The 23065-nt window shown below is 37.2% G+C and overlaps 1 long non-coding RNA gene across 1 annotated transcript; it reads right to left on the bottom strand.

The window, feature by feature from the left end:
• Positions 1-4404: 4404 nt before the first annotated feature.
• Positions 4405-22782, bottom strand: LOC114014020 (uncharacterized). The gene is made up of 3 exons (XR_003557352.2): positions 22658-22782; positions 20960-21098; positions 4405-4479 (listed from the first exon to the last, which is right to left on the bottom strand). It is a non-coding gene; the product is annotated as an uncharacterized LOC114014020 (long non-coding RNA).
• Between the last annotated feature and the right edge of the window lie 283 nt (positions 22783-23065).

Consider the following 23065-nt stretch of genomic DNA (forward strand, 5'->3'; position numbering starts at 1 on the left):
ACATGTGCAAGTGTCAATACAGTTGATCCCAGGATTTATTTTATACTGAATGATGGCTTGGCTTGTATTTAAAAATGAAACAAACCAAACTGAACAAACAACAACCACAAAACCAAAACCAAGCCACAAGTATATCCCATTGCCTTAGATTCTAAATACAAAGGAAGAAAGAAGCAATTGTTGCTTCAAAGAATTGCAGTCTAACTACACATAGTATCAGTTCATTTAAAGAACAGAAGGCTGAGTAATAAATCGTATACTCAAGGTTTTTTGCAGAAGGTTATGACAGAAATACCAGAAGTGACAGAGGGAGGAAATGAAGATAAAATGTCTCAAATTCAATCTGCAATCTTAATCAAGCTCATCCTTTCCTTCCTCTGAGGGTACTGATTAACTGTGCAAAATGACTGATTCCACACTACAGCTTATTTTGAAGATACTAATGATGCAGGCAGAGGCCACTTTTTTTGAATTCTGATGAACAAAAATGACATCCAAGGTCATAAAACAGATCAACCAAACAAAAATCAAATATGGAATTGATTGTTTATACCCACATCCAAGTCCTCCGAAATTGTTATATCCAAAGATTCCTAGGACAATAGGTGATTTCCTGAATAGTTCACTTACCTTGCTGAAAAAAGTTCCTCTAGACTTTATTGGGTGTACCCATAGTATAACTGGAAAAAAGAAAGGAGCATTCCTTTCCCATCTAGACTTCTGAATTCATGCTATAGCCACCATTAAGCATCCTTAGAAATTACCAGTGTTCATCTTATTAAAAATCTGCCTTTTGGCATGATTTAACTTTACCATGTTCACAGAATCACCACCTGCACTTTAGAAGAGATTTCAAGTATCTGTACCTTTAACAGCAAAACATCCAATGAATAAACTCTGCTATATCAAAAGGAAATTCTCAAGATAGTCATCTCTGTTCTTTAAAGGTCACTTTTCAAAGTTACATATGTAAAACAATGCAATCTTTTTTTCCTTTTTGTAGGTTTTATAGAAAGGTTAGTTAGAACATTAGGTTTTGCTAGTATTCTTTTTGGGGGTGGGTGTTAATAAGTAAAAAGCAAGGAGAAGTTGTTTTTCACTGTTGTTTTGTGGGTTTTTTTTAAGTCAGAGACATGTTTTCAAGTTTGGTTAGGAACAAATGCCCACGTGTCATGGGTCTGAGAGGAACATGGAACAAAAGGTCAAATTTCACTTGCTGCTGCATGTTTCTGTGTGGCAGCTATACCCACAAAGGGAGAAGGATGCAGCCTGACTTGTGTGGGCATGGAAAGGCCTTAGCAAAATAAAATTCAAACAGAGTTGTGAAGAAAACCTACCTAGACGTGCTATATTCTTTCTTTTTGATGCTGCTGTTTTAGGTTGGGGGGTGGAGGGTGTTTGTTTATTCCTACATAGAGAAAACACATCCAAGGTAGGATGTTTTCCCTGAACACTCTTAGTTCCTTCCTCCTGGCAGATACTCAGTTTCTATTGTTATTCACTACTATCTTAAATACATTTACTATCTTTTGTATGACCTACTTCTCCCAGAACCACCTGTTTACTTCAAACTCCCTATCTTCTAGATTACATCCTCTAGTTTTGCGGGGAATTTAGCTTTACAGAAGTAAGAAAATATTTCCCTATTAATGCTATCATCCTGAGTTATGGTTCTGAAGTTTTTCCTTTTTGTTACCTAAAAATCTTCTCCATTCAAATGGGGATAATTGGAAGCTCCTTAATTTTTCATTGAATATTAGGCTCTTGAGACTCAATAACACTTTTTCTGCATCTTTTGGAAGACTTTAATATCCTCTCTATAGATCAGTGAGTAATTGTTCACAAAGTTTTCTACCAGAGAACTCCCAAGTGAGTGATATGATAACAGCATAATCTTCAGCTTAGAATTATCTCTTTCCACTGGTACTGACTCAGATTTTATTTGTGTTTCTAAAGGATGCTTTGCATGGAATAATCAGTTTTTGTGATATTTCCCACCCACCCACCCCCTTACAGAGTAACCTCTTTTCCTAATCACTGTGTTGAAAGCTTCCTGTATTTCAGTTTAGCTTTGAAAAACATAAGCAACAGTTTTCTGTAAGTGACTTTTTGTGTTGGAAAGCTCTCAGAAAATTTACTCTTACAGACAAGGAGTGTGTTTGTTTAGATCACCAAATCATTAATCAATGAAATGAGCACCAAAATCAACACTTCATAAATATGCTTACAAAAATATAGACATCCAGCTACTCAATGATATACAAGCAAAACTGGCAGGACTCAAATTTCAGGCTTATTAATAAAAAAATAATCTAATCCTTTAGAAAGAAAATAAAAGAGACAATAGGAAATGAGAGCTTGATATATACTTAGGAGGGAAGAAAGAATTATTAAGCTCTCCCTTGTACAGCACATGATCTATGTGACAACAGATTACAGCAAGCACTGTACGTATGGATTTCCATGTGTGTGTATATACATATATATATCAGCTACATTAAACTGACACTGCAATTAAGCCATAAAGGGTTTTATCATAGGCAAAATTCCATTACTCTGTCAATATTTTTTGCAATTTTATTCTGACTTTAACAACTGATGAAGAAAAGTTATTTTGTTTCATTTCCTAGAAATTATTTCCTGTCATTTTATATCAGCTTCTGTCACAGCACTCTGCAGACTATCAAGCTGCAACAAGGTCTTTTACTACCTCATACCAGCATACTCTTCCTACAGTCCCTCTACTGCCCTCACCTCATCGCAGGCATGTGTTCTTTCTCTCTTCCTCAGCTGCTCTCTCCTCACTGGCTCTCAACCACTTAACAGAACCAGCCACACCTGCACCTTATCTACACTGGCCAACCCTCTGCCCCTGAAGCCAGCCCACAGCTGTATATTATCAATGCTAATTAGCCCAGATTCATCCCTCTACAGGCTTCTATCAACACCAGCTACCTATCCTTGCTTTAGATGAAGCTGAAAGCCAGGAGCCAGTAAGTCCCCACACATGTTTTTTTCATAGACATGCTGAGGGACAAGTTGTGTGTGATTTTTGACATGTGGCATGTACAGAAAAGTTTGAAATCTGAATTTTATGTTGTCTTCAGTGTTAACTGTGAATAAGGGAAGAGGACTCTTATTAAACTTGCAGAATAAATCTGTCCTACCACTTCTGTGGTAGTTGATGGAAACAAGCCATTCCAAGTGCTCTGTTTGGTTGTAAAACTTGGATGACTCTGTCAATCATCTCAGTGGAAACATGGCAAAAGAAGCAGCTGCAGATATCTCCAAGTAATATCTGAAGTAACTAGATTAGTGCCATTTCAGACTTGTTTATACCAAAACTTGTTCTTTGAACTGAATCTGGAAATTACTTGTAAACCACCACAATCTACAGATTACATAGGCATTAGCTCCCAAGGGAGAATACTATATAGACAGGCAGGCTACAGCTGTAACCATCATGCTTTGGAGATGAACTTATGATACTTCTGATGGATTCTAGATGCAACTGGAGTCATTTCCAGTTGCAGCTTCTTCACTTCATCTTCCCTTCAAAGAGGCAGGATCAATAAGCAATGGAGGAACTCTTCAGCCATGTAAGAATGAGAAGCTCTATATTAATTTTTTTCTCCCTGTTCTAATTTTTCTTGTAGCTGCTACTATGTACATGTCCCAAAACCAAGAGTGAGGTCTACTTGATTCTTCACTGTGACTTTTTGGCAGAGTAGTTTAAATATTTCATAGTAGAACAGAAATAATTGAAGACAAATGTAGGATACAGCTGAGTAAATGAATTATATAACAAAATAATCTATTTTCTACATAACAGTAACTTAATAATTCATTGGGATTGTGACCCACAGTCAATGTGCTGCTGAGCCTCCTCTGGATATTGCTCTTTACAGATGAGTAATGCTGTGTGCTTCCTTCCTTTGTTTCAAATGCCTTGACATCAGGCATAGGAGACACAGAGGGAGACTCATCTGATTCAGTGCAGATGTTAGGACTAGTCAGTCCCTCTTCCATCCATGGAAAGAACGGCTATTTTCAGGGCACAATTCTTCTCATCCTCAAGGAGACATCTAAACCAGCTCAGATGATTCATGCCTTAATTTTTTTTGTTTCCCCTCACTGAGAAAAGGGCATTTAGAAAAATAACTCAGATGTAGACATCTTTACTGTAGTCATATAGAGTTCAGTGAAATAAATCAACATTCACAGCCAGGTCTGACATCTAAAATTGTCTTAATTTGTGCATACCTTCAAAGTATACTGCAAAAATAGTAGTCACAATTCTGTATACCATAACAATGCTTTTCCTCTGGTACTTGCAATTCAAAGAAAAAAAAAATATAGTGATGGACACACTACAGAAGACATGCAAAAGAAAGGCTGGAACTTACTTTTACTATTCAATAATGCATTGACCACTGATGAAGGGATGCTGCTCATCTAGCTTTGATGGAGGGGCACAACCTAGAACACAGTAAATGGCAAAGCTGTATTTATTGTTCTTTGCTCAAGTATTGTTTTCCAGAGATCTCAAAGCGCATTATAAACAAAAGAAATCTCATGATTTTAATTATATGAGACATAAACTGAAGTGCAGAGAAACTAAGATGTTTAATAAATGTTGCTTATTATGTTAACAATAGAGCTGGAGTGAAATTTTCCATGGTCCTATTTCAAGTCACATTGGACTTTTATAGTGTTTCAGTCCTGTAAAGTCTTTCACTTACAAAAGGGGAAGAAAACACTGGAGATACAGCAGTGCATGTATAATCATCTTGAAGAAAAGGCAGTAAGAAATTTTATTCCTCACAAGGCTGATGAACTAGTTTCTATTGACATTATCAGAAACAGATTTTATCCAAAACACGTTCTTCCTTTACAGATAAACCAGAAATTATTCACAGGGTAACAACATTTTTTGGTTCGTTGTTGTTTTTTGTTTTGTTTTGTTTTGTTTTTCCTAGGGGTGCCGGGGGTAGGGGGTGGGGCTGTTGTCTTTAGAATGAAGAAAACCCTTCTTGAATCTCTATTCAATCTGTAGCATCTCCATTGCTAAATACAATTTTAAACTACAGTGATTTTATCACATGTACTGGAGTGTTTGTATGAATGGTCTTCCACATTTACAACAAATGACTCTACTAGCAGAGCTGTGTGTACAGACTCTTGTGTAATCATTCAATAGACTCTGAAGCAGACCTTTCTTTTTGTATCAACATCCCTTTAAAAGCTCCCTTATTCTGAGGAACAGGAATCAACATCAAGTGAAGTAGTAGTTGGCATAATACAACCAATTCAGTATTTCAGATACAAAGCAGCATCTCTAATGGGGAAAAGAACTCCATTGTACATGTAAAGAAGCCTTTTAAAAATACATCATTATAATGCAGAACTCTTTCTTCAAGATATTGAAACTGATTTATTTGTGAACTGTCATATGAGAGTGGATAAAAGCCACAAAATTTATGTGTATAAAAATTAAGAAGTTACATGGTATACAAGTTAATTGATAAGGTAGAAGGCAATTCTTCAAACTGTGTTATGCAAAGACTTTAATCACAGACTCTCTCATGCAAATCAGTGTTAGTTATATTAGCAGGGGACTGATGAATTGATTTATGTCTAGATGTTCCTAGCAGGCAACTGATACCTCACATGGCAAAGGCAAAATGCTTGCAGGTCCCTGCCATGCTAAAGTGGGAGGAAATGCTTTCTTAAACCCACTTAACAATGGTTCTTTTGTCCTGAGCACACCACCAGGCACCACAAAGGGAGGATACCATACAGCAATAAGAGCTACAGCAGAAAGAAAACAACAAAAAAGCAAATGATGCCTCAAAATAATTTTACATCAAGGAGAAAGTTATCATCTTCAAAAGTCGGTGGCTGGAGGCCTTTGTAATCTTAATCATTGTATTCCTGCAGTTGCTACTGTTCTGAACCTGCTGAAGGCATCCCAGGCAGTCTTGTCACCCCTCTACTCATTGAAGAAGCAGACAGGCAGGCAGCTTATGACAGCTTATGGATTCGTAAATTCCAACACCGTAAGGTAACACCAGGGTACTCAGCTAACAAACACATGGGGAGACGGCAGGAAGAAAGAGGAGGGTGGTCATGTTTAGTGGGTTTTTTCACAGCAAAACTGGAGCCGGTGAAAGGTCTGGAGCACAAGTCTTATGAGGAGCAGCTAGGGGAGCTGGGGGAGCTGTTTAGTCTGGAGAAGCCTCGGGGGGGAGGGGGGGGGGGGGGTGCGGCCTTATTGCTCTCTACAACTACCTGAAAGGAGGTTGTAGTGAGGTGGGAGTAGGTCTCTTCTGCCAAATAACTAGACACAGGACAATAGAAAATGGCCTTAAGTTACACCAGGGGAGGTTTAGATTGGATATTAGGAAAAAATTCTTCACTGAAAAGGTGGTGAAGCATTGGAACAGGCTGCCCAGGGAAGTGGTGTAATCACCATGTGTTTAAAAACCGTGTAGATGCAGTGCTTAGCAATATGGTTTAGTGATGGATTTGGCAGTGCTGGGTTAACAGTTGGACTTGATGATTTTAGAGGTCTCTTCCAACCTAAATGACTCTATGATTCTATGACTTTCTGATTCTAAATTTGGTGAGTCATAGAAAATGCACAACTTTAAGAACTGGGACATACTTTCTGCTAAAAGACATGAAAACTGTTCATAACAAAATTTTTAAAAATTTCTGCAAAGATATCCAGCTATGCTGTTCTGTGCAAATTTCTCCTGGCAATATATATGGTATCTCTAAGTCTACTGCCTCTAGATTCTCTGTTTAAAAAATAATCATAATGTTTTAAAACTGAGAAAACTGTGATTCAGCAACACTGGATTATATGAGTGAGCAGACACATAAAGTGAAATTTACTCTTTCAGTCTTTATAAACTGCCCAGGTTAATTTCCATACACCTAGCTTCTACCTCAAATCTCTTCTAGCTTGCGTTGTGCTGTCTCTGATATTGTTTTAAAGGTCCAGATTTTATGAGGATGAAAGTTAGCTACGGGCTAACTTTCAAGTATGGATGTTTTTAAAGAGATGCAATTAATATGAGATTCAAAGTTTTTAGATATATTACTTTTTTCTTGATTTAATAACATTATAATCTATTGAGTGCTTTTGCATTTTATTATGCAGTGCATTTTACTTTGCATGTCAATACATCATACATGCTTTACAGTAAACTACAATAACCTAGGAAAACTACAACAGCTGAAAAATTACTGGAACAACATAAGAAGAATAGGCCTGTCTATTTTAAAAGTTTAATACTCTAAACCACTCATAATTATTGCATGCTTTACTGAATATACTATCATTAATGGAGAAGCAATTGAAAATTTAGGCATTATTGGACCCCTATTCATCAAAGATTATTAATTAACACATACAGCTGAATAAGAAGTTCTTTTGCTTAACAGTGCCTACTCTCTTAACTGCTGCATATCAGGGTGTTTGGAAAAGTGATGAAAAAACACAGCAGTCTATTAATTAAGTATAACCCAAAAAATAAATTAATATTTTCAGGGCACCTTTTTAACACAGGGACAACATCTATTTTCTCAGACAAACAGATAACATGCCAAGCCTGTTTAAAGGTCCCATGCCAGGACTTAGAATGCCTATCATGGCATGAGTTTTTCATGACAGCAAGTGGGGAAGACCCTACAGTTTTGCAGAAGTGCTGGTTGTCTAGATCAGTGGTATGCTGCAGTGGGATTTTGAGCAGCATTGGTTCAAGTCAGACAGAGCTTTGCCTAACTGCTAACATCCACTCAGGGCCTTTCTGTATAGCTTCACAGAGTTTCTGTTGACCGGCCTATGAGTTTCTCACGGTCCCTTAGTTTGAAGTCACTATACCTAATTATCTGCAAATTTGCTAGTTGTGCCCTGTGGGTCACCATCCCGGTTCTTGATGAAAATGTTGACAAATAGGAGCTCTGGTTTATAGCCTTCAGCCTGACAGTCCAGGCAATTTTCAATCTACTTATAAGTTCATTCTTCCAGCCCATATTTCCTTTAGCCTCCAGAAAGGATGCATCAACAGCATTAAAAGACAGCATTAAACCAGCATTAAAAGCCTTACTAAAGTTAAGGTACATTATATCCACCAAACATTCCTTATCCACTTAGTAGTTTCATCACAGAAACCAATCATGTTCATCACACACATGATCTGATTACCTTCTTACCCTTCAAGTGTTCAAGTCAAATGGAATTACCTTAGAGGAGACATGTTCCATGAGAACGAGTAGGGGCCAACTGGCTCTAGTTCTAGGTCCAGCTACTCAATCAGACAGATATCTGCTCACTAGCAGATCCCCACAGTTGTAAAATCCAAATGAAGCGGCACCCTCCTTGGATGCATGTCCCCCATGCTCTCTGGTGATGTGGCTGCCTGTGCCCATGTGAGAAGGTGAGCTCCAACAGCCAATTTGGTGTCAGGTGCAGGAGTTGCAAGCAGCATTAAGCAAGCTTCTCTGCATCAGGGAAAATTATCAAAAGAGACCCTGCAACAGCAAGACCTTTAAACTCTTTGAGGATGAGAGAGCTGGTATCGCCAAGGCAACACAGGAACAAGAAGACAGCATAAACTCCCAAGAGTGAAGAGAGGTTAGAAGCTTGAAAGCTTGTCACTTCTGGACACAGGACAAAGGTTCCATCTAAATTAACAGCTCTTCCCCTAGAATATAGGTCCAGGGCCTGTCAACAGAGGTGGAGGAACCAGTTCCCAAGGAGGTTTTGGGCTGTACATCTCACATCCTCATACTGAGAACAGAGCTATCAAGAGGAAGTGATAATTGTTAGTGGTAATCAACTCCTGCCCACATGGAAACAAAGGATTCCTCTGCTGATAGACCTATTTTTCCCAAGATCTTTCCTATTATCTCAGATGCTAATTGTTTGACGTAGCACAGAGACTGGCATGGATCATGTGATCCTCTGGCTATTAGCCCTGCTATGGACAAATACGGGTACCATGTCAAGGTAAAACGTTGAGCATATCAAAGAGTAACCATAAAGCTCTAGGAACAAAAGTGAAGAGGTTAAGACTGTGGGTAAGGCTCTCTTCAGTTCTTCCAGCTGGAATAGGAAACACCCAGGAAATGTTCCTGTTAAATCAATGCCTGGCTTTACAAATGGTAGTGCAAGCAACAGCTTCTTTCATCATGGTTTTTCATCTGAGGATCAAGGACTCTGGGAATGAGATGTGACCCATCTGACTAAAAGAAACAATATGGTTTTGATGAGGCTTCCTAACGTGGTGAAAGGGAGCTTTAAACAAATTTCACTGATTCATGGGCAGCAAAGTGCAAAGGTAAGAGAGGGAGGTGATGTGTATGCTGAGAAGAAAGCCACTGGGGGCTTTCACATTCTTACCGAGGAGAGAGGGCATTGAAAGGCTTTCCTCAGGTGGCTAAATGCCAATGTGCATAGCCGAGGCAGTAAACAAGAAGGTGAAGTTTGCGCACAGTCATGGGGCTATGGCATGACAGAAAGCACAGGAGCTAATGGGATAACTGTTAGAGGCTGTGGAGGGGTCTCTGTGGGGAGGAAGGGTAGGAAGAGCTGTATGGTAAGTTGCTTTTAACCGCCCAGAGCTATAACATCTGAGAAATGCTTGTTGAGAGCATCTGGGTCAAGGGCAAACACCAGAGGGGAACATAATGCCAGGGCTATTGTGGGAGGACCTGGAGACCTGTTACAGATCAGTCAGCCAAGAGGTGGCAGTATATGATGCTTATCCCAGATAACTAGTGATGTCTTTCACTCATAGGCCTTTCTGGAAACTGCAACTTCTGCTGTAAGATCAGCATGGCATTATACAAATGCTAAGGGAAGTTCCTAGGCTGTGGTGATTTCCTGAAACAAGTGATAAAAGCAACTGCCAGGAGTAGTGGAGGGAAACATTTCATGAGCTGTAGCTGTAGAAAATTGCAGGAGTGTCACTCTCAATGAATAATTTGACAAGTGCCATGACATTATGCAGCAGCAACACAGTCAGGATAGTACAGATATACACTAGTAAAAAAAGTTGAACGACATGTAAATCAGAGAGATTTAAGCAGGGTATAATACATAACAGTTACACCATATACATTGAAATAGAGGTTAAGTTGTAATAGTACTGTACACTGTTGTAAATTAATTTCAGCATAGAGATGAAAATCAAGCTTTGAATTCATGGAAGTCTGGCCAGAAAATTCTTCCAAATATCACCAGATTTTAATTCACATCACTGAATCAGCTACTGAAACACTTCATAGAGATATCATACATATAAATTAAGTTACACAAAATAAGGTAAAGGTTGTTCATAACACAAGATGACTAATGGCAATATAAATTCACACAAGTTGACTAATAGCAATATAAATTCAGGAACAAGCACTCATACAGTGGCCAGTGACAGGTCAAGAGGCAACTGGCACAAACTGAAACATCAGGAAACATTTTTTTGTTACGAGACTGACTGAGCACTGGCACGTTTGACCAGGGAGGTTATGGAGTCTTCACCCCTGGGGATTTTCAAGAACAATCTAGACACAGTCCTGGACAACCAGCTTTATGTGGTCCTGCTTGAGCAGGGAGAGTGGAAAAGATGACCTTCATAGGTCCTTTCCAACCACAACCATTCTGCAGTTCTGTGATTCTGCAGCAGATGTTGCATTTTGTAGTTCAGAAAATGGGGAATGGAGGGAAGAAGGCAAGAAAGGAAAGAGCAACAAGAGTGTTAGTTCACTTTGAAAACAAAGACGAGGTAAAAAGCATTCCAAACTGAATGCTCATGTCATGGTTATAATAAATATACTTTTGTTTATGCTATTTATAAACACCTGTAAGTAACTTAAGATCCAACATTTTAATATAATCATTAAAATTCCATCACAATGAAATACCTAACTGAAATAATAGCTTCCAATCAGATGTAAAACAGTTTATTTATACATATTCATGTTATTTTTAATTTGTTTAATTTATTACATAAATAATTTATTTATTTAATGTGTATGCTACTTTTAATTAAGCTGATTTCTAAATAATTTTCACATTAGGGAAGTATATAAATGTGGTCCCCTATTCTGTAAAAGTACAATATCTACAGATAAGATGGGCAAATTGATGCATTATAGAATTTCAGCACATCATTTATACATGTCAAAGTGTAATAGCATGGGACGCATCACCATAAATCATTTCTGTATTATTTAAAGTGTTGTAAAGGTCACCTCCAGACTTAGGACAATACTAGCCATATTGGTTTTGTTAAATGAGTGATCAAACTAATCATTGAAAGAGTGCGATTCACACTTTGCAAGTGCAGTCTGTTCTTTCCTTTTTATTTTTGTCAAGGATGACTTCCTTGATGAAAAAAAAAAAAAGAAAAAAAACAACCAAGAAGTAGAAAGGGAGATTTTCTGAGTTAAATGAGTCTATTAAATAGGATGTTGATTGCACTGCTTCTAGATAAGGAGTGGCAGGTTGCTTAAATTAAATGCAAGCTATACCTGAGAGGATGCCTAGAGAATTCCAAAGTCTGGAGGAACTGAGTTATCTATCAATTGTAGAAATGTATTGCTTCATGCAAGTCTAGCACTCAGTCAAGTCAAAGGATGTAAAAGGTACTAGAAGCAAATATATACTTCTGTATGCATTGTGAAAAAGTTTATTTTATGTTCACAACTCCAGCTAGTTGGACAAGCACTCTTTGAAATGACCACGGAAAACCAAAACCAAACCAAAAAAACCCACATACAAAAACAACAACAAAAAAACCCAAACCCAAACAAAATAAGCTGACATTGAACACACTTTGAGCATCTTTTTAGTCTGAATCTAGTGTCAGATCAAACTTTTATTCTCCCTCTAGGATATTCATGCCAGCCTAAACTTGCAGCTATATGGAAAAATATTGCAAGACTGTCATAACGTATTTTTGTTTCAGTAAGAATATAAGCAATGCAAACTGTAGGACACTGAGCTTCACCAGATAGGATTTGTTTCTCCAAAACAAATAAGACTCTCAGATACTGTTCACTGTCACAGTAGCACATACTGAACACAAAGTTGTCCTCCAGGTCCACAAAAGTCTTACTCTAACAGAAACAAGTCTTTTTGCAGAATGTACTTTCTGAAGGACATCTCATTCTGCTTGTGACTGCAACATGTGGTTTGTGGGTTTCTTTGTGAAAACACAATAAAACTACTGTTTTCACTTGTCTGGAGCACCTCCCATTTCAGTTTTTCCTTAATATCACATATCGGAGACATAGCTGACAATTATCTAAGCCTCAGATAGTCATCTATTTAATCAATAGGAAGGGGATTCATTCTTAAAACACTTGTATAAGATAATGAAATCAAACTGCTTTCTGCAACTGGCTCTACCTTTTTACTGATTCAAAGAAAAATCTCAAAAATTGGCTTATATTTAGATAGTTAAATGTCTAAACATTTCTAAAGGTGAATTTTGCTTTCCATCTTCAATCTAGATTCTGTCCTTTGCACGCCTGGCAGATTAATTTTATTGATAAACTCATTTCAGCCAAATGTCAGAACGAACACACTGCCTTCTATCTTCTTGACCTGTCTGGTTTTGGTTTTGAACCAAGTGTTCTCTTTAATCTAGTTCTCTTTTGTCTTATGTAATTCCACTTTATCCTGGCTGTCCTCTAGCTCTAAAAGATCCATCAGCTTCTCCTCCAGGTGATTCCCATACCCTTTAAAGTGTTTCTGTAGTTCTGCGGCAAGGTTCTGTGATCTTTTTCCTTTCTAGGTTATCTTCGGTAATCTCTGCCATAAGCACAAATTCATCTATCATCTTTATGATGAAGTCACTCTGATGATTCTGTGAATCTCCTTCCTTTTCTTTCCTTCAGGTTTGTCTCTTTCTGTCTTACTGCCTGAGATCTCATATGGGATGCCCTGCCATCAGCTTAGAGCTTTCTATTTTCCTTCTCCAAACCACCCAGCTTGATCACTGTGAACGTCACCTCATTACAGCACCATCACACCACACCTTGAAGAGTACTTCACTTTTCTCAGATTTATCCACAGGATCCTATGTCTTCATACCATTCATAAGATTTTTGTTTCATTTATTCCAAAAGCACATGCTTTCACACAAACCCTTTTTATCTCCTATCTGAATGCCATTGCCCAGCCTGAACCTGTGTGACCGATGTATATCCACTGAGATAATTCATGCAAAGGTCACGCTTCAAATCAGTCATCAGTTCCCACCATTCTGGTAAATGCTGCATCATGCTCTTCTCATACTTCCTCACTGGCTTCTAACGGCAAGATTTTGGTGCCCAGGTACATGTCTGTTGGCTTTTGAGATTCTTTATAGTACTTATGAGAGTCTCACGCTCTTTCCAGTCAGTACCCAGAGACAGAGAGGATCTAAATTGGCGTCTAAAATTATGCCTATGTTTTGGCAACTAAGTTCCACTCTTCCCATTTTATACTTAACTCTTAGATGGGCTGTTGGTATCGATACTTCTTCACAGTGCCTGCTAATACTAAGTGCAAGAACACATCTGGGGCTGTCAGATGAAATCATGCAAATAAAATTACAGTGAGTAAGGTGATTTCAGCTCCTGTTCCTTCTCCGTTTTTCCTGAGGAAGGACAATTGTAGTAGGGAAAAGCAGAATGACATTGCCATGACTTCAGCAACTAGTGTGAACTTGGGTTCTGCACTTTTCAGACTGCAGCAATCTGGGTATCAAAAACTGGTTCATGCTGTAAGCTGATCAAAGTACTGTTCACACTCCTCTTCAAAAGTATGAGGTTCAAACTTGGAAAAGCTTGAATCCAGCCCTTTGCTTGATGTATGAGTTTGTCTAAATGCCTGTCCTGTCACATTCAGCAAACAAAAAAGAAGAGAAATTATGTTTGCCTGTCACAAAGACAGCAAAAAAAGTAAAACAGGGTAACATTATGTTGGAGGAATTTTCTCTTCATAATAGATGTATAATGAACAAACATTCTTGTTGTGTGGAAAAACAATCAAGGGAACAATTCCACTAATGCAGTCAGTAAAATAAAGAGATTTCTATCTTGATAACAATTTATCTCCCTCATCAACAACTTGAGTTGTACATGGGTCTATTATTTTAATCAGAAAAAAAGCTGCATAAATTTGTGTTATTTTAAACTTTGAAAAAAAGCAAGAGCCTCCCCTACTTTTTGCAGTGTAAAGTATGAAAGCTACAGATCTTTCATTATATTTTCATCCAGCACACAGCAGTACAAATTGTCTTGACAGAAGAATATGAGGCTCAAATGGCTTTGGCATGTGATTAAAATCCAAGGGGAAGTGGTGATCATCTCAAACACTATTTGTATTTAGTGGGTGGCAATGTTAAGTATTTACAGTGAAATAAAGAAACAACAACAAAACCAGTGTTTTAACTGTTTGTGGGGAGAGAAAAAATGGAAAATCAGAAGAGTTGGTAGTCTTTGAACACACATTGATGTTCTTCAAGCAGCTGCCTGCATCAGATACCTGCCTTTGGGCTTTTTTTCAGTAACTTAAGTTCAACAAATTTTCCAAATCCCAGATAATTTCCACTGTGACAATCAGATAATGTATAGTCCATTGAATATACTTTAGCCTTTCCTGAATTCATTCCTCAGTCACAGGTGCTGAAAAACCAACAGAGAATGGAACCTGTGAAGTCCAGCCTTCTTCCAATTTCTGACTTCGGTTTCTCTTCTGAACTGTGGTTGGCCTGGGATTTACCCCAGGGAAACTAATTTGCAGAAGTCATCATCTTCAAAGCCTTTCAAATTTCTGTTCACAGCTCCACCATGGGAGCTACATTTTGACCAAACAAGGCTTTTCCCCCCACAGATATTTATACTCTGTCCCCTGTCCTCTCTTCTCAGAACAAGTTCTTATACATCTTTTGCTCTGGCTTTTCTCAAGAAAGGACATGCTAAGTCCTGGATGAATGGCTTTTGTACACAGATGTGCTGCCAAACTAATAATGACTAAATAGGAGGAGAAAGAAGAAACTGGCAGGGAGGGACAGGGACATCTACCTAGAATTTTCAGTGGTAGGCAGTGAACATGAATTTTACAGACAAAGGACTAACAGGAAGAGGAAGCCAGATTTTAAACAAATAAAAATGGCTTCAGGAGAGCTATAGTTTGAAAGAAATTAGCAAAGCTGTACTGAGACTCCTCTGATTAAAAGCACATCTGCTTATGGAGAAGGGCTGAAAGGAATTTTCTTGCCATCTTGCACAGCACAGTTTCAGCAGATGTGACTTTTGGGGAGGGAAAGTCAGTCTCGCAGTGACAATGGGAAGCTGTTCCAGGCATTAACTACTACATCAATCAAATACTTTCAACAGAAAAGCCTCTCATCAGGCAAAGATTGTTTCAATGGAAGGAAAGCTTCCAACAGCAAGAATTTCCAAGGAAACCAAGCGAGCAGACTAGGCAACTGTCCGCTGCCCAGCATCCACATGGCCCAGCTGCCTTGCTGGGCTGTAGGACAGCTGATGGAATCTTGGCCATGTATGTGCTTGCCATGAAAGTGGTGAGTGAGAGTGGAGCCAGGAATGGCTCCAGTTTTCAGTTTTCATCAGGCATGGGGAAGGGCACTTTTAAGGAAGAGTTACATAACGAAGGAATCAGTAGCAAGTAGAAAATATTAGTGAAGTACAAATTGTAGTTTCTTAGATTATCTGTTTGACTCTATCTGTTACAAATGATTCTGTTATATCCAGTGGCAGTTTAGTAAGCTTCATCTCCCAAATGATAATTTTTAGATACATGAAGAGCCACCACCAAATATTTGCTAAGGAAAATATCTTAGATGCACATCCAGTTTTTCTTGCAGAAGTATTTTCTTATGATTTTCTCAGACAAAGAGCAACCTGATTCTCATTTTCTAAGTAGCAATGGTTTTATGTATTTATTATACACAGTGATTTCAAGGAAGCAGATGGTCAGGGAACTGTTGTGGTTTTTTTCTGATACTTTACAATTTTCTGCAGAAAGTGACACTGAAAACACCTCTTTCAGTTAACTATCAAATTGTTGAAAAAGAAAAAAGTGACACAGAAAACAAATTATGGATTGCTGAGTGGGGATCTATACTTTCAAGTTTAGACAAATTTAGGTTTGTGTGGAAAAAAGGTGAAATTTCAAATGATGTGATATAATTAGATCATGTTTTAATATCATTATTTAGAAAGACATTCACTCTTGATTTAAGGACTCTAAAACATAGAATATTCATTGTACCCCAAAATGAATGATTAAAATTTAGCTTTAGAAAGTTCTTTATTTGTGTTCTAGAACTGGTAGCTTCACATTCTGGTTAAGATTCTCTTACACCTTTGTGTTTAAGATTACAACTATTTTTAGACAGGAAAATGCATGCAGTTATTCACATTATGAAAAGCCCCTGTCCAGATGGTGGAAAGCTGTCCTGGGAGGAGTCTTTCAACTAGAATAATTCAGTAACAACCGTTTTCCGTAACACCACATTGGAAAGGCACTAATTATTGCTATTGCTTCCTACATTTCCTTGCTAACTAAATGCTAAAACCGAGTCTTTTCATGGCCTCCAAAATCAGATTAAAAGATAGACTGTTGCCCAGTTCATCCCATTTAGACTCCTAAAGTAGCAGTACAAAGTACTATTTTATTCCATAATTCTCACTATTGAAATATTGTTGATGGTTTATACCAGTTACTCAGAAAACCTCTCAATATTTTAAAAACTCTTGAACAGAGCTGAAATAGTCAGATAGTTGGAAATGTTTAACTCAAGAGAATATATATTACACTTCCTGCTAATTACTGCTATACCAACATAGATGTAACTTCATGGTTTTTCCGGACAGGGTATACATAGAAAGAAACACATCTAACCAACAAATGGAAATGGCTGCTGTGTTTTGATGAGTGTCTGTTGTGACGGATTACTGTTTAAAGTAGAGTTTTAATTTAGAAAGTTAACCAGTTTAGGAATGAAAACCGGGGACACCTCGGTATATCTCAAGATCAGATACAGTGGATGACATGGAGTCTAGAGACCAAAGGAATAAAAGGATTGGTGGGAGTCCATGAATTCTCAGTGGGTATAGTTTTAATAATGAATTTTCAACTGAATTGCAAAAACAGATGTTATCTGTAGGACCTAAGAACACTGGAAATTGATTGTGCTCATAGGGCATACAGAGAAAGTACCTACTCTAAATGAGTTTCTTCTTTACCTGCCTCTGTGTTAACAGTTTATGGTTGAGATGATCTGCAAGGGAAATTATGTGCAACTGCCACCACCAGGTCTTAAACAACAATTGCATTGTTTTAATTATTAGGGACTCTAGGACATGATCATTCTAGTTTGTGAATTTCACTTTTTTCATATGACTAAGATGCAAAGAAGCTTGCATGTGTGTCATTGCTTCATACACCCCATGCTTTTGCTTTGTAATCCTCTTTCTCCTACAAAAAAACCTCAACACAAACCCAACCAAACAAAAATCAAAACACTGGAGACAGCCCACCATCCAAAAGTTGAGAAAATCATGAACCTTCACGAAGCACTAGTTCCCTCAGCTGGAAAACATTTAAACATAAAAGAACTTTAATTTAATTTCATGTAAAATCTAACTTGAGAGTGTACAAAGCATGAAAACTTTTGCTATTAAGATGTGCAGTCTGTCTTTCGCAAGCTGTGTATCTGGTTCTGATTTGTCATAACCAGACATTTCTCATTAAACAATTCTTACTCATTATTTGCACTGTAGGCATTACTTGTAAAGGCTTGCAAAAGACACTTTGCTTCCTGCCTTTAGAATAGACTGCAACACGTCTTTGTTTCCCTCCTGTTGCCACTGTTCTTGGGAATTATGAAAAAACAGCCTGAATAAAAGGGGAAGTGCATGTAGATTAGAAGGAGCAGAATAAAAACCAGTATATCAGGTTCTCAAAATAGATCATGGAAATGCCATTTATACCATACCTAATCCTAAGCAAGGCAAACGCCAGTTAAGATCACTGGTATTCATGCATAACTATTACAATAACAATCACAGGCAAGGATCCTGCTGTATTAGAGAGTGCAGAGAAATGGGACAGACAAAATACCTTGTTCAAAATGCTTGATGCTTAAGGGTAAGTAATGAGGAAGTGAGTGCAAGAAAAAAATGAGAGAATCATATGAAGTATACTAAATTCTGGCTCCAGCACACTACCTGCTTAATAATTTCTGCTCCTATTTTGGACTTTTTGTTAAGATTACTGTCAGGAAGAGTATTGCAGGGACGTTCACAGTTACAGAGGTGGTTTTGCAAGTGTTGATAGGTAGCTCATTTTATAAAAAGTCTTCTGTTTTGTGTTGCTGCATAAATAGATTGTGGTTTGGGGTGGTTTGTTTGTTTGTTTTGTTTGGGGTTTTTCCCCCCTTTGATTCTTTTGGTAGAAACACTGATAACAGGCCAAATTTTAATGACATTGTACTGTATCTGTCTCATCCATCATTTTTAATGTTAGGTCTTACACTAACAGCTATGGAGACATTTGCAGTGATGGATAATTGAAGGCCTTCAGAAGTTCTGCATTTTACCATGCCAGCTCCATTTCACCTGTGGTTCTTATTTGGCTTTCCCTGTGGCAGCTCTGGAAGAGTCCCCCTCTATTATCTTTTATTATCTTGTCTCCTGCCCTGTTCCATTACAATGTATTCTGTTCTGTTCCCTAAGTTCCATGATTATATATAAATAACTAATACATTTATTTTAAGGAGTCTCTGCACACAAGGTTTATTTTCCAGCCCACCCTGAACTCTTACTGTAAAATCATCATTCCTTGCTACAAAGATTTCTTTTCTTGTTGTCTTATTAACAACTATATTTCTACATGCTAATTCTAAGAGTTAACCTAAAGTTCTTCCTTTACCATCCACCCAAGTTTGAAGTAAAAGGGTTTTAATTTCTTATAATGTTCTCAACATTAATTCCAACCTATATCAGTTAGGAACTGACACTTTAATTTTAATCTGTCACAGTGAAGAAGATTAAATATATACCTTTGTTGGAGAAAAGTTTGACTTTTTGTTTTTTAACATAACTCTCCAAACAATCCTGAAAACAACAGCTAAACAAATTATGCATCCAAATGGTATGTTATCAGATACCCTAGGATGATAGATCACTTATTAATGTGAGTTAAAAGATCAAGTGTAATTATAAAGAAGAATTATTTTCTCCAGTAGGGTTTAAAAAGCCAAAATCATACTAAAGATAACTTTCAAGACATAGTAATTATCTAAAAAGCCAAAAAGGTCAAAATGGTGAAATGAGTCATTAAAGGTGCATCATAGCAAGTCACTAATATAGAATGTGTAAAGCAAAACCATGATAGGCACTTCAAAAATCAAGGAAATGTCACCACAAAATATGACAGGGCATCTCTCCAGAGTGTAGAAAACATGAAAGTCGGAATTAAGGTGATCCATAATAACCTGTTTACATTTTCTGCATTTCCCCCCAGTTTTCCATTAATTTTAGAATGAAATTTATATTCGTTCTCACCTTCAATAATTATCAATTTACCTATTTCTACACTTTCATCATCTGTAAACTTTCTGTGTTATATACCCATTTCCAAATTAAAAGTTCATCAGACAGAAGTAATAAACTACATGCCACACTGATGATTCTAAAAGTGAAAATGAAATGTGCTCAGAACTTCAAAATCAGTTTCCTAAGTTTCTCATTTTGAGATATGGTACTACAGAAATTATTTATATAAAAACAACTAGTTGTTTTTCTAATTGTAAGTCTAGTTTGCTTTCCTTACTAGAATGTTCAGAAACAAATGTAGTCATCTCTTAAGAAGAGATAAAATCATTTGGTCTGTCTCTTTTTAATATGAAAGCCAAAAATGTATTAAAGAAAAACAAATCAGCTTTGCATTAAAGTTTTCTGCTCACTTTTCAGTATTTCTTTACATATAAAATTTTCGGCATTTAGGCATATTTGCAAATAGAGAAGTGTCTGCGCTGTAGAGAAATAATTCTGATCAAATCCACTAAAGATGTGCTAGTCTTTTTAATCTGTAAATTGTAGACAGATTTCTGAACCCAACTATAAGTCCAATGAAAATAGAAGATAAACTGCATAATGAAATATTTTTTAAAGAGAAAGAGGGAGCTCTAGTAAGATGAGGATGTCTCTGTGTAAAACATATGAATGGATAGATGAAAGTAAAAAAAAATGCCATTTGAATTAGCAGTAGAAAAGTCAAAATGAACATTTTGCCATGTGGATTAATAAGAAAATTAGCTGGTTTCCTAGGGTAAGATCTCAAGTTTATGCTTCTACTTGATTCTCCCCAGAAAATGACCAATTACAAACACCACCACAGACCACTTGGAAACTGTGATAATCTGATTTTCCATTCAGACTTTTAACTACTGTGGTAGGTCCTACCTGTTCAGCTTATTAGAAGATATTAGCTTGTTTGAACACACTGTCTAAATTGTCATTATCATAATACAAAAACTCAGCAGAAAACTTCAGATTAAGTATGCCCTTTTTAAAGACATTTGTTGATAAAGATAATTCAAATATTAAAGTTTTTTCCCCTCTCACAACATTAAACCTCAAGAAATTCCTAAATAGTGCTGCTTATTCTAGTATTGCTTAAGGCACTACCCTGCTGAGATCTGTACCACACAGTCAATCTAATTTTCCTCATAGTTCAGATGGAAAAATGCCAGAAAGTGACTTTGCCAAACACCATATGCCAAATGGGGACTCTCCCACCAGGATTTTTCAGAACACATTAAGATATTCATCTGGTACTCTGTAGGGGAACAGCTTTCATCCAGAAGAGGAGGGTAAGGAAAAAGAATTGAACAAACCAGCTTGGTAAATTGTCTGACACACTTACATATACGTCAGTTTAGAAGTGTTAGAAGAGTGGAGAAAACTATTCAGCAGCACCCAAGAAGACATTCAGTTCCTGCTAGTTTTCCAAAGGATTTTGGTTTCTGTGTTCATTTGCTTCTTAGAAAATTTGGGATCCAGCACTGCGAACAAGAAATGTACGAAGTATTAAGCTACAGTCTTCTCAATATTTTATTTTATTTTCATCAAACGTGGAGGCAAGAAGCAGTTTCATGTATTTAAAGAAAAGTTCTAATCAGACATTTGCACAGTTTCAGCAGCTTTACCTTTTGCCATCAGCTGAGAGTTTCTAGTCTTTAATTTTGCTCTGACTATACTACTACACAAGGAAGAATAGAGTGGGAAACAGCTGCAGAAAGATGTTATCTCAGACAGATTAAGAAAACTATCTAAGAAGCCTCGCTAGTCTGAAGAGGTAGGAGAGCAGAGTCTTCAAGGACAGCTGCCTCAAAGCAGCACTTTTTGCAGCCACCTTGATTTTTTTGTTTGTTTGCTCCACTGAGATTCTTATTCTCCCCCCTTGCACAGTAGAGTGCAGACAGCCTGTAGTCTACTAAGTGCTTCTGAACTGTAAATATTCCAGTTCTTTTTTTTTAAGAAATGATGGGTTACAGAAGGTCTGTTGTTCAGCAAGGCAGATTGCCCAATTCTTAGAAGAAAATTGCGGTATGTATATAGAATCAATGCCAAAAGTAGGATTTTGAAACCTGGGTTGCAACCGCAGTTTCTACATAGCTTCCATAAGTGTATAGTATACTAAGAGAAATTTTTTCTTTTCTTTTTTTTTTTTTTTTTGTGCAAATATTAAGGCACCATATTTAAGATGCTAACATACAAATTTAACCAATGAATCACCTAAATCTCTATTCCAGGCAGCTGGCTGCTTTCTTATGAAAAAGGTTAGGTGTGTGCATGTTTGGAAAGGAAGGCATTCAGCAGTTTGTAGAAAGGCTTAGATCCAATTCTGAAAATAAAAAAGTGAAGAAAAGAGATCATAGTCAAGAGTTTTCATTCCAGAGTGTTTGACTAAGTAGTATATCTTCAAGAATGCACCTTACTCCTCAAAACTGTTTATTCAGAAAAAGTTGTTCTGAAAATACAAAATAATTCTGCATCTTATCTTCACTTTATGGCAAGCAATATTTAGACAACATCTGAAATAATATTTCATATCCACTTAATGGAAATCTAGTATCAAAGGCATACATTAATGTAAAAGTAACTGCAGGGAAAAAAACAGTGAAATTCAGGAGTTTCACAATGGATTTTAGTGGAACTAGCATGTCCTGTGTCTTCTGGGCTGGATAAGAATGGTCTAAATTTATCCACAACTTCTGTCTTGATTTTTATTTAGTGGACATCAGCTGGAGAACTGTAACAAATACAAGAATCAGACTACTTATAAAATCACAGAAGGTGGTATGAATCTTAACATCTAAATTCCAAGCACACATCACAAACATTATCCTTAGGAATGCTGGAATATGTTTCTTTCTAGTCATTCTGAAGCTTTATTCTGTGGTATCTAGTCCTTGTGAAATAGCATTGTTGTCATAACACCAAGACAACCAATTATTTTCATCTGTTCATCTTCCTATTCAAGACTTGTGTTTGTTCTTTGCTTCTTATAGGTATCCTAATATAGCTTGTCTGCTCTTACTTCACCCTGATTTTTTCATACCATTTATTACTCCAGTTCCCACAGTGTATCTCCAAGCCTTGCAATTTCTTCATACATTGTTGACTTTTGGAGAGTGTTCTATATTTTATCTGCTTGCTTGTGTAGATTGTCTCTTAAAAAAGAATCTGTGCAGTCTGAAAAGAGAAGACAATTATTTTCAAAAACATCAAATACCATGACACACACAGATGCCTACAATGAGAATATTACTAATTGTCTTGCATATAATCAAAGTTGAGGATCACAGGTTTTTCTGTTGTGGTCTAACAAAAAATACTGTTGTGCCCTAAAGGAGAATTTCTGTACTTAGCCCATGGGTAGAAAAGGGAGATCAGCAGGAACTGAAACTATCGTAAAAAACCCTATTGCTGAAGGATCTACTTGCCTTTACACTTCCCCTTTTGCAAT

Source organism: Falco peregrinus, chromosome 7 (genome assembly GCF_023634155.1).
Source record: "Falco peregrinus isolate bFalPer1 chromosome 7, bFalPer1.pri, whole genome shotgun sequence".
Classification (NCBI taxonomy): domain Eukaryota; kingdom Metazoa; phylum Chordata; class Aves; order Falconiformes; family Falconidae; genus Falco; species Falco peregrinus.